Here is a 13,162-nt window from a genome sequence, read left to right as displayed (position 1 = left end):
AAAAGTGGAGAGGTGTGTGGGTACCTTTTTACAAAATTGCCATAGTTTCCTTCCTATCCGTCAGATATAAATCGGACGGCCTATATTGTAGGATGGCAGGCACACCACCATCACCAACTCTGTTTTTTATAAGAGTGTAGTTATAAGAGTGTAGATGTAGATGTAGAGTAGATACAAGCCGACAGGTGGGCCCAATGGTAGTGAGGTAATGTGATGCAACTCTAGAGGTGCCATGTGGAGCGTTTAACTGGTCAACTAGTCGTGTCTTGAGCAAATACAGAGCTATACGGTGAGCCCATGACTGTATAGTAACCATAAAACATAAATGGTGACCGTAATGAGTGGATTCTGAAGTCTAATGTACGTATCGTGGTGTCGCTTCAAATACAATGATCGCCACTGTATATATCGCGAGAGAAAGATGAAACATGCGTGAATGTGCTCGTGTAACATCACAAAATTCTAAATTTTGGAATGTTATATTAAATAGATAGATTTAATTGATTGTTTGATTGATTGTCTGAAAGTGAGTGAATTCGAAACTTTTGAAATTTAAATGAGAGGGAATAAAAGGACTTTCCCAAACTTTCATATTTGCTTTCTGATCTCCATGAATTCAAATTCTTTTCAAATACAAAACCCTTGAGCGAAGATGATATGATTTCTTCCATTTAAATTAAATGAAAGGGTATTTGAAAATAATTGAATTTCATTTGGAAACATTTCAATTCATAAACTTCATGCACCTCAATGATTTTCATGAGAGAAGATAAAATGACTTCTTCAAATTATATGAAATATGAGTTGGGAGTTTCAAAGAATTAAATTCAAAGTTCTTTTGAATTTATTTTAAATTTGGAGTTACTTGAGTTTTATTCAAATTATTTTTCTCCAAAAATAAAATATATGGAAATTAGGGTAACATGATTCCCTACAACAGAAAATTGGAGAGAAATAAATTTGAAATCATTTTGATATTTTTAAAAATGATTTTTATTGGATTTTATTAGACCAGTAGCACTCTTTGAATTATCTGAATTTGTGTGGATTTTATTTGAAGTTATAAAAATGTTCATGTCGTAGAGAATCTTTTTCTGAAAATTTTGATATATTATATGTCTATATAATATTTTATTTTTGTTTGTTTTATTTGTTTTTTTTGTCTCGAAATGATTTAAAAAAAAATACTTCCCTCCGCCGAACTGGGCCGGCCCAGCTCCTGCCAGGCCACGGTCCAGCCCAGCGCGCCGCCTCGCTCCCGCCCCCGACTGGGACTTCTCCCGAGTCCGCCGCCGCCACGACATCGCCGCCGCCGCCGTGACCGCCCCGGCCTCCATGCCCCCTTCCCCACGCCACCGCCCTCCTTTGCCCCTTTAAAAGGCCACCCCGGGGCCCCTGGGTCCCGTCTTCGCCGCCGCCGCCGCTCCTCGTAGCCGCGCCGCCGCCGTAGATCTCGCGTCGCCGGCGCTCGCGTCTCCGCCGCCCTGGCCGCACCTTGCCGCCACCGCCGCAATCCACCTGTCGCGCCGCTCGCTGCTGCCGCGCCGCTCGCCGCTCCCGACGCCACTGCCCACGCTGCGCCGCCCCACACCGCCGGATCCGCCGCTGCCGCATCGCGCTACTCTCGCCGGAGTAACCGACGCCGCCGCCGGTTTTTCGGCGAAAAACCGATCGAACCGGTCTAAACCGCCGCCGCCGGTTTATTTGCCCCGACCGCTAAAGACCCGCAAAACCCGATCCAGTTTTCTTCGGTTTTTTTCCTTTTAGATCGTTTTTTTGGGGTTAGTCTTATACAGAGAACGTTCGCTGTCTATCCCTTCGGAGCGAATGAGTTCATCCGTTAGCATTCGGTAACGAACGATCGTAATGTAGTTATTTTTCTTTTTCTGTTTTTTTTTTGGCTAGGGACCTATTCGTGATAAATTTCTTCACAGATTAGTCCCTATATTTCGAACGACTATAACTTTTCACTCGTTTGTCCAAAACCAACACTCACATCTTTGTTACGATCTCCTCTATCCAATAATCGAACTCAAACATGTTTTGGAAAAGTTTTAAAAATTGAATTAGATCAGATTTAGATTCAAACTTCGTTTGATCATAACTTGAGTTTCATAGCTCCGTTTGAGTTGATTCTTTTTGCAAATCGAAGCTCTTGACTTAAACCTTCTGATAAGGGCAAATTCACATAATTTTGGTACTGTTAGAAATTGTTTTATGTTGCAAGAGCTAATTTTTTGGTTTTGATGTTTTCTGAATCGACTTCTTTGTTCTTTCTGATCTTTTGAGTGATTGCTTATGTGTGGTTACTATTGCTTTCTTACGATAGATTGACCGGAGTGTGACGAGTAGAGCTATCAAGAGTTTTGAGTGCGAATCATCTTCATCAACATTCCAAGCAAGTTCACACTTTGATCATATCCTCTTTCATACCCAGTTTTATGCATTAGTTCCAATCCTCAAACATTGCGTGATTATGATCTAATTAACATGTGGGTATTGGGAAGTAGTTACTGAGGTAGGAACCTATTGCCCTGTTACTATCAAACCCTTGGGAGTTACTTCTACGCGTTGCTTATATTGCTATGCTATGCTCGTAGACGTGGTTTGGGTATGAGTGAAATCCATGAAAGATGTGAGATTGTTATTTAATGGTTCAACTTAAGGTGGCAACTTAAATACACATCTGGGTGGATTGCTAGGGACACCTTGGGGATATACTAGTGGACTTGCCCGGACACCTGGGGATATACCAGTGTTGTCCTAGGAGATCTCGGGGATATACCGTGTGATCATCCTACGGTCCGCCACCCAGGCTCAAAGGGATCATGAGACTATTCATGCTAGAAACTTCCGTGTGCAGCCACAAGCTATTATGGGCTCTAGCATAGTTGACTAAGTCGTGTGAACTCTTAATGTGGTAGACTAGCAGATCTAGGGGTTATAGGTGGAACAATCTACCCATCGTAAGGTGCAAACGCTTCTAAAAGACTATTTCTCGATCATCCGTCTTCTCAAACACCATGTAGTGCGGGAAACCAAACGGAGGCAATCGAGTCTTGTGGGGAAAAGTGCGCAAACCTCTGCAGAGTGTAATAAACTAATTATGGTTAGCCGTGTCCCCGGTTATGGACATCTTGAGTATCTAGTCCTTGGATTATCCCGTTGATCTCATCATGTTACTTTAAATGAATATTGTTGGGTTTAATGATGTTACTTAATTGGGATTGAGAATGCTGTCAACCATTCTCAATGTTCAACAACCACCTTGATAGTTAAATAAAATTTATTCCTTTGTAGTAGGGAAAAATTGGCTTTTCACAAAAACTATAACCATAGAGCTTTTCCACCAGCCAAATATGCATGTAGTGATAGCCATTGTTCATCATTCTCTATGGTGTGAATTTGCCAGTACATACAATGTATTGACCCTCTGTGGCTGCAATGTCTCATGTTGCAGGTTTCTTACGACGAGTAAGTGATACGTTAGGGTTACGATTTCTACACTCAACTTTGCCGTTGGTGTTGATGGGAATCCACAACCTTGTTACTTCCGCTATTTGGATTGAGGTAATTACGTTACTTATACATGTGATTTACCTGTGTTATAAATCCTCGAGTATTGTGTGTGTCAGCATACCGATCCAGGGATGACACTTAAGCACAGAGACTTGATCCATTCGGGTCGGGTTGCTACAAGATGGTATCAGAGCACATGTTGACTGTAGGACGTGACCCTAGAAACTGACAAGCCCATAGCAAAGATTTTTCTCTACAACTTTCCCTTTCAAAAAGATCTTTTACGTCTCTTCTCTTCTGAGCTTATTCAAAAAATTCCCTTTAGTGAGACCATACCCCTTTCCCCTTTTGACCACACGAAGATTCGACTGATGAGACCACTCCAGGAAGCACAAGATATCGGACAACTAAGACCACTTCGGAATGAAGAGTATTTTCCGTGCATCTGAATAATGGAAACTACAACGGTTGAAGACCGAAGACAAGTAGAATTTGAAGGCTCTGAACAATCCCTAGATTTGTATGACCTAGGAAGGCTACCCTTATGGAACTTGACAGATTATGGAAGTTGTCCATGCCCGAGATCAGGGTGTATCGGAGAAAGACCGGAGCATGGAGAGTTAAAAACTTAAAGTTCTATCAAGGAAAACCCTAAGGCAGGAGATATCAACTATGGAGAGATAGCTCATGGAAATGACAAGAGCAGAAACCCAGCTATCCATGATGTTATGGCCCGCTTATGCTATTGTCACCGTGCTGAGTTAAGCATGCATTTGCATGGAAGGATTGGATGGTAGAAGGCTGATGGAGCATCTATCAGCAAGAGGTGAAGTTTTAACCTTAGCTAAGTGTATCACCAGGATCTGGAGTGTTACATCAAGAAGCTAAGATGGACCTACAAGAAGCAGTATTTTGACAAGGAAGTATTTCATGAGGAACTCAGGACCCTGAAGATGAGAGTAGCCAAGCTGGAGGAGAAAAACCTCGAGAAACCGGAGATTCGTCAGGAACTAGACCATGGTTCATGCCAAGGATGTTGAAACCTAGAAGTTTGAAATACAACTCCAGAATATTAAAGGATGTCACGAGAGATTTCACGTCAATAGAGATGATCTGGCAAAAGAACTTGAGAAGACAAGCATGATCGGAAGAAGCCATTGGAGGCATGAACAAGACTTGAAGAGTTATACGACCTTGAAGATTTATTGACCTTTAGAAGACCAAACCCCTTTCATATGCCTACGTTAGATGTGATGATTGTGGGCTGTCATTTGTTTGATGTTTTCCGACAGCCACAATAAAATCTGTCTTTTCAAAACCATTGTTTGTATTGTGTGTATCTCTCTCTATCTCTCTTATCTCACCCCAAACCCTTGGACCCAATAGAGGATTAATGAAGATGAGCTTATATTTTCTGGACCGATGAGTCAATTGGAGACGGACCAATGGATTCAGAACATGGAGGATCACATGGAGAATAACCCTATAGTTTGAAATGATATGACCCAGCATGCTCTTCAGTGCTTTGAAAGAGGTGCTGCTACTTGGTGGAGGATGTACCAAACCATGAATGGATGGCAAGGAGTAACCACTTGGAGAGAATTAAAGTTGACTCTGCAAAGATCTCACCTTGTGTCCCAGAAGTTGAAGCATTATGGAAAGGATATGAGGAAACCTTGTGCATGCAAGATTTGTGGAGAAATAGGACACACCCATAAAGAACACAAGGATGAATGCCCTAATTGTGAAGGAAGTCACCCAGTTGAAGAATGCCCAACTAGGCAGATTACTTGTTTCTTGTGTGAAGGGATTACCCACTATCCAGCTCAGTGTCACATTTACCCCATGGTACAACGAACCATCAAACAGAAGAAAGAAGTAATGAAAGGAGCCCTCATGGAAATTTTAGAAGAAACTGTGATGAAGGAAGAGGTGGAGGACACACCTAAAGAGGACCCGAGTAAACCCTGCACTAAGTCTTGCTATGCATGTGGAGAAGAAGGACACATCTCCCAAAATTGTTTGAATGGGGATCTAGTAGAATTCCCGACGGAGGAAGTAGAGTATGACCCACAGGAAATAGAAGCCATGATTGGCATGAAAAGGTCCAAGAAGAGAAGTAGATTGGATTCCAGGAAGGATCTGAGTCATATCACCTGTTATAGATGCAAAGAGTCAGGGCACTACCTCAGCAGTTGCCCAAAAAGGAAACCTCGAGACTTGTCAGAAGTAATATGTTTTCGTTGTAATGGAGTAGGGCACTTTGCCAGAAAATGTCCCGAGGAGAAGGAAACTTGTGCTAGATAGTTGAGTTTGCAACAAAGGAAATGGAGTAGTAGAAGTGAGAACATTTTCTTTTATATCAAGGTGTTGAGTTGAGATTGTAATCAATTGACAGTGAATAAAGTTAGCATCATTGGTACTGTTATGAATTTTATGATTACTCTATGAGGAAAGATGTTGACCATTTTCGAGGATATCAGAAATATGGTCTATGGAATATTGGAGCATTTTAAGGGTGGTAGTACCCTGTAAGAACGGTTGACCCCTGGAAAAGATAAGGATACCTCACTGAGTGGATTTCGGATAAAATGAATACGAGTTTTATCTCGATATGTGTGATACCCCAAGAGTATGTGGGATGAAGTTGGAGACCATCAGTTATTTGGACCAAATGTGATCAAGGAGATTCAAGATAGACTGAAGGTAGCTCAGTCCAGGCAGAAGAGTTATGCAGACTAAAAAAAACGCAAGGAGGTAGTCTATGAAATTGGAGACAGAGCATGTCTTCATGTGACCCCTCTGGGAGCAGTTAAACGATTTGGAGTTAAGGGAAAGTTAGCCCCAAGATTTGTAGGACCATACCGAGTTTTGGAGCGTATGGGAGAAGTGGCCAACAAGTTGGAGTCACCCGAAGGACTGTCAGGAGTTCATGATGTGTTTCATGTTTCCCAGTTGAAGAAGTGCCATGCTGAGATGGCCAATATTCCCCTGTAAGGATGCTTGACCCTGGAAAGGATAATGATGTGGAATATGGACTCCATAAGTATAAGTTTTTATCTCGGTATGTGGGATATCCCACGAGGATGAAGAGATAAATTACTATTGGATATAAAGGAGGTATGATGTCAGAAATATGGATAATGGAAACTCCATGATGAGTCTGAGTAATCATGTCCTAGTTTGGTGCCAATAGAAGGAAGGAAGACAATACAATTAGATGGATTTAAGAATACTAGGAAGTTGGAAGTTGGAATAATGATCAGTTGCCCGATGATAAGTTCAAGGACTACAAGTGATGAGATGGGCCATAACCCACAGGCCCCAGGACCTGCCAAGAAGCAAGCACATTCTTGCTGAAGGAAAAACCCCGCAGGAAGATACGACATTTAATGATAGACGATTTTATAGGAGTAACGCAAAACCTGAGAGTTGTGAAGGAACGATAGATGTTTGTTTGGCTTGCAGAATCAATGGATTATTTCGAACGCAGTTCATGGACAAGAGAAATTCTGCAATGCTTGTGAGGATGACCGAGTGATAGAATGCGAGATTCGCTAAACCGTATACAAGGTAATGATTTGGGTGCGGGATGGATTGATCACCATACCGACTTACTCTTATTATTCGCCTTGTTATATGGGATGGTAAATCTGAGTGACTTACCTATAGTAGAGAGACGACGATCAAACCTTGTTTAAACCTTAGAATGGTATAGCATGTTTTCCCTTGTACAATGCAGCTTTTGCCAACCGTAGGTTATACGGTGAGGATCAACCCAGACCCATTCCCTGCAGGAGAAACCATAATTTGTTGACCACCATGAGATATCGATTAGTTGTTTAGTACTGGCGCCAGACCCGTCAGCTAAGAAGACCCAGTCTCGGAATAACCATACCAAGATGAAAGGACAGAAAAATTGTGGTAAAGGTTATGCCACTACCGGAAGAGCCCGGATAAGGAATTATCCTGAAGATCTAAGAAGACCGACACTATCAAGAATAAGGATGGAATATATGAGTTTTGATGGAATAGTAACCATGCGTCTAAGGGTGGTAGCACCCCAGACCCCTATGATGATCGATGGATTTTGAGGAGACCCCAAACCCTAACATTTTCTTGCTAGCCTCTCCGAATCTCGAGGACGAGATTCATTTTAAGGGTGGTAGGTTTGTAACATCCCAAAATTCTAAATTTTGGAATGTTATATTAAATAGATAGATTTGATTGATTGTCTGAAAGTGAGTGAATTCGAAACTTTTGAAAGTTAAATGAGAGGGAATAAAAGGACTTTCCCAAACTTTCATATTTTCTTTCTGATCTCCATGAATTCAAATTCTTTTCAAATACAAAACCCTTGAGCGAAAATGATATGACTTCTTCCATTTAAATTAAATGAAAGGGTATTTGAAAATAATTGAATTTCATTTGGAAATATTTCAATTCATAAACTTCATGCAGCTCAATGATTTTCATGAGAGAAGATAAAATGACTTCTTCAAATTATATGAAATATGAGTTGGGAGTTTCAAAGAATTAAATTCAAAGTTCTTTTGAATTTATTTTAAATTTGGAGTTACTTGAGTTTTATTCAAATTATTTTTCTCCAAAAATAAAATATATGGAAATTAGGGTAACATGATTCCCTACAACAGAAAATTGGAGAGAAATAAATTTGAAATCATTTTGACATTTTTAAAAATGATTTTTATTGGATTTTATTAGACCAGTAGCACTCTTTGAATTATCTGAATTTGTCTGGATTTTATTTGAAGTTATAAAAATGTTCATGTCGTAGAGAATCTTTTTCTGAAAATTTTGATATATTATATGTCTATATAATATTTTATTTTTGTTTGTTTTATTTGTTTTGTTTGTCTGGAAATGATTTAAAAAAAATACTTCCCTCCTCCGAACTGGGCCGGCCCAGCTCCTGCCAGGCCAAGGCCCAGCCCAGCGCGCCGCCTCGCTCCCGCCCCCGATCGGGACTTCTCCCGAGTCCGCTGCCGCCACAACATCGCCGCCGCCGCCGTGACCGCCCCGGCCTCCGTGCCCCCTTCCCCACGCCACCGCCCTCCCTTGCCCCTTTAAAAGGCCACCCCGGGGCCCCTGGGTCCCGTCTTCGCCGCCGTCGCCGCTCCTCGTAGTCGCGCCACCGCCGCAGATCTCGCGTCGCCGGCGCTCGCATCTCCGCCGCCCTGGCCGCACCTTGCCGCCGCCGCACTCCACCTGTCGCGCCGCTCGCTGCTGCCGCGCCGCTCGCCGCTCCCGACGCCACTGCCCACGCTGCAACGCCCCACACCGCCAGATCCGCCGCTGCCGCATCGCGCTGCTCTCGCCGGAGTAAACGCCGCCGGTTTTTCGGAGAAAAACCGAACGAACCGGTCTAAACCGCCGCCGCCGGTTTATTTGCCCCGATCGGTAAAGACCCGCAAAACCCGATCCGATTTTCTTCGGTTTTTCCTTTTAGATCGTTTTTTTGGGTTAGTCTTATACAGAGAACGTTCGATGTCTATCCCTTCGGAGCGAACGAGTTCATCCGTTAGCGTTCGGTAACGAACGATCGTAATTTAGTTATTTTTCTTTTTCTGTTTTATTTTTTTTTGGCCAGGGACCTATTCGTGATAAATTTCTTCACAGATTAGTCCCTGTATTTCAAACGACTATAATTTTTCACTCGTTTGTCCAAATCCAACGAAACCAACGCTCACATCTTCATTACGATCTCCTCTATCTAGTAATCCAACTCAAACATGTTTTTGAAAAGTTTTAAAAATTGAATTAGATCAGATTTAGATTCAAACTTCGTTTGATCATAACTTGAGTTTCGTAGCTCCGTTTGAGTTGATTCTTTTTGCAAATCGAAGCTCTTGACTTAAACCTTCTGATAAGGCCAAATTCACATAATTTTGGTACTGTTAGAAATTGTTTTATGTTGCAAGAGCTATTTGTTTGGTTTTGATGTTTTCTGAATCGACTTCTTCGTTCTTTCTGATCTTTTGAGTGATTGCTTATGTGTGGTTACTATTGCTTGCTTACGATAGATTGACCGGAGTGTGACGAGTAGAGATATCAAGAGTTTTGAGTGTGAATCATCTTCATCAACATTGCAAGCAAGTTCACACTTTGATCATATCCTCTTTCATACCCAGTTTCGTGCATTAATTCCAATCCTCAAACATTGCATGATTAGGATCTAATTAACATGTGGGTATTGGGAAGTAGTTACTGAGGTAGGAACCTATTGCCCTGTTACTATGAAACCCTTGGGAGTTACTTCTACGCATTGCTTATATTGCTATGCTATGCTCGTAGACGTGGTTTGGGTATGAGTGAAATCCATGACAGATGTGAGATTGTTATTTAATGGTTCAACTTAAGGTGGCAACTTAAATACACATCTGGGTGGATTGCTAGGGGCACCCTAGGGATATACCAGTGGACTTGCCCGGACACCTGGGGATATACCAGTGTTGTCCTAGGAGATCCCGGGGATATACCGTGTGATCATCCTACGGTCCACCACCTAGGCTCAAAGGGATCATGAGACTATTCATGCTAGAAACTTCCGTGTGCAGCCACAAGCTATTATGGGCTCTAGCATAGTTGACTAAGTCGTGTGAACTCTTACAGTGGTAGACTAGCAGATGTAGGGGTTGTAGGTGGAGCGGTCTACCCATCGTAAGGTGCAAACACTTCTGAAAGACTATGTCTCGGTCATCCGTCTTCTCAAACACCATGTAGTGCGGGAAACCAAACGGAGGCGATCGAGTCTTGTGGGGAAAAGTCCGCAAACCTCTGAAGAGTGTAATAAACTAATCATGGTTAGCCGTGTCCCCGGTTATGGACATCTTGAGTATCTAGTCCTTGGATTATCCTGTTGATCTCATCATGTTACTTTAAATGAATATTGTTGGGTTTAATGATGTTACTTAATTGGGATTGAGAATGCTGTCAACCATTCTCAATGTTCAACAACCACCTTGATAGTTAAATAAAATTTATTCCTTTGCAGTAGGGAAAAATTGGCTTTTCGCAAAAACTATAACCATAGAGCTTTTCCACCAGCCAAATATGCATGTAGTGATAGCCATTGTTCATCATTCTCTATGGTGTGAATTTGCCAGTACATTCAATGTACTGACCCTCTGTGGCTGCAACGTCTCATGTTGCAGGTTTCTTACGACGAGTAAGTGATACTTAGGATTACGATTTCTACACTCAACTTTGCCGTTGGTGTTGATGGGAATCCACAACCTTGTTACTTCCGCTATTTGGATTGAGGTAATTATGTTACTTATACATGTGATTTACCTCTGTTATAAATCCTCGAGTACTGTGTGTGTCAGCATACCGATCCAGGGATGACTCTTAAGCACAGAGACTTGATCCATTCGGGTTGGGTCGCTACAGCTGGGGGCTTACTTTTAGAGGACATGGAGAAAGTTTGTGTGCATACGTGAAAGAGGCGTAGAGGGGGTGTATGCGATGGAGAGAGAGAGATGCTCTTCGTTTCTCTTTATTATGACTAACTTTATATATAGTATAAAAATATAAAAAATAATAGTGCAGAATAATTTCATTGTGGGCACCATACAATGCAAATAAACGTTCATACTCCTCCATATAACTTTGTAATGTTGTATATATTTAGAAATTCTAAAAACATTTGGCCACACTTTATTCAAAAGGAATGTTGTATGTGAAATAAATGTGAAGAGAGGGCTTTTTAGATCAATGGGGTATGTGATGCAACATGTGTGAATGTGTAGTTGTTGTATTTGGCAGGGCCTAGAGAGGTATGTGTGTGTATTACGTATTCGAGAGAGGCATGGATAGAGGAGCCAGCGGGGGAGGGGGCGTGGGAGAGATAGCACGAGAAATGAGAGAGGTCTAGAGAGAGAGATGAATATGATGTCACGGCGAGGGATTCCCTTGAGTGTGTATATGCAAGGGGGAGGGGATAGAGGCACAAGGAGAATTTTTTTGTGTGGTGTCTTTGTTGGTATGTGTGGGTGTGAGAAGATAATGAGACCTAGGGGCAGATGGTGTGTCACCGCGTGAGGTCCGGTGGGTCGAGGTGAGGCCCTTGGTTCGGTCTGTCCCGCGCCACATTGGTCGGCCCGTGACGCATTTAGGGAGACCCATGGATGACTAGTCGTACAAGACAAAGGTAGCAGAATTGTGAAGGACTCTGTGTCCACTGATAAAGCCGGCTAGGATTTGTAACCCTAGGTTCTCGGACTAAGGTAACTCCTTGTCTCTGATATTACTATTCATCCAACCTAACTTTAAGGGGCATCCTATATAATGCTCTACTAGAATCATACTCGTTGATTAGGAAGAGTGGTGTGAGACAATGCGTGAGAGACGGGCCTAAAGATAATGTGCGTACAGGAGACACATAGGCATGTCTATGTATAAAGAAAGGGTCGATGGGGATTGTGCGTGTGTATGCTTGTGAGAGTTAGAGTGCTTATGATAAAGGTTAGTGAAAATCGTTGTAAATGGTTACAAGAGGGAGGGAGGGTTATATCGAGAGCATGTCTGCGAGAAAGACACCTCGGGAGAGAGTGTGTGAGCATGTGTGAGAGACCACCGGTGGAGAGTGAAACTACACGTAAAAGACTGTTGTACACATTGATTAAAGATATAAATTGTATCCAAATATTAATATGGGATCATGATATTTGCAATTTGCGTAAGGAACGGTCATTGATCCATCAGACATCTAGATTCTATCAAATTTGAGCATCTCTATGTTATTATTCGACACAATTGATCCACATAGTTAGTATTTTGAACTCCAAACAATGCATCGCTTTAGCAATCGTATATAAACGTGAGTATAATTCATGTTGTGTGTGTAAAGAACATTATTCATACGTACACAATGAACATTATAAATAGCTAGCTATGAACTAGCATACATTTGAATTCAACTTAAGGTGGTTTAAAAAATCGAATTCAACATGAAGTCAATTCAATTATTCGAATTCGACATCATGGCATTTGTAAATCATACCTAAATTATGGGGGCACCAATCTTTGCTCTGATTTTTGTACATAATAGCATATATAGTTGTGTACAAAATAGATTCAAATTTAGCTCCTCCGTTCCAAAATAATTGTAGTTATAGGATTTTCAATTGTCAAAATTTGAAAAAGGAGCAGATAATTTAATGAGGTTTTCAAACATACAAGGTCAAATTTAACATTGTCTATTTAGGTCAATCCTCAAAGTTCAAGAGTACTCTAAACGTGAATGCTTCTGTTTCAAATTTTTGAACGAAGCGCCAAAAGATCCTCTACTCGCCCGAAACCGCGTGCGACCAATGTTTGGTAGTAGAAGGAAAATACTTTTGTAACTCCGCCCCGTGAAACCTACCGGCCCGACGTCCAAAGGTCTAAACATGGGTAGGTTTGTTGCATCATCTAGACGCCACACAACCACCTCCGAAAAACATTCATACACAATGGCCGCCTAAGCACACATGCGCGCGGCCGAAATTGCTCCCGCCCACTATTTGGGACACCTGGGATTACCATCCTACCCCGACCCACAGTTGGTCCAAAATTTAAGAGGGTGGCAAAGTTTGTGCTTTCCCCAAATTTCAAACAAGCATGTTCCATCTGTTTAAAA

Source organism: Triticum dicoccoides, chromosome 3A, assembly GCF_002162155.2.
Source record: "Triticum dicoccoides isolate Atlit2015 ecotype Zavitan chromosome 3A, WEW_v2.0, whole genome shotgun sequence".
Taxonomy (NCBI): domain Eukaryota; kingdom Viridiplantae; phylum Streptophyta; class Magnoliopsida; order Poales; family Poaceae; genus Triticum; species Triticum dicoccoides.
This window is presented reverse-complemented; position numbering follows the sequence as displayed.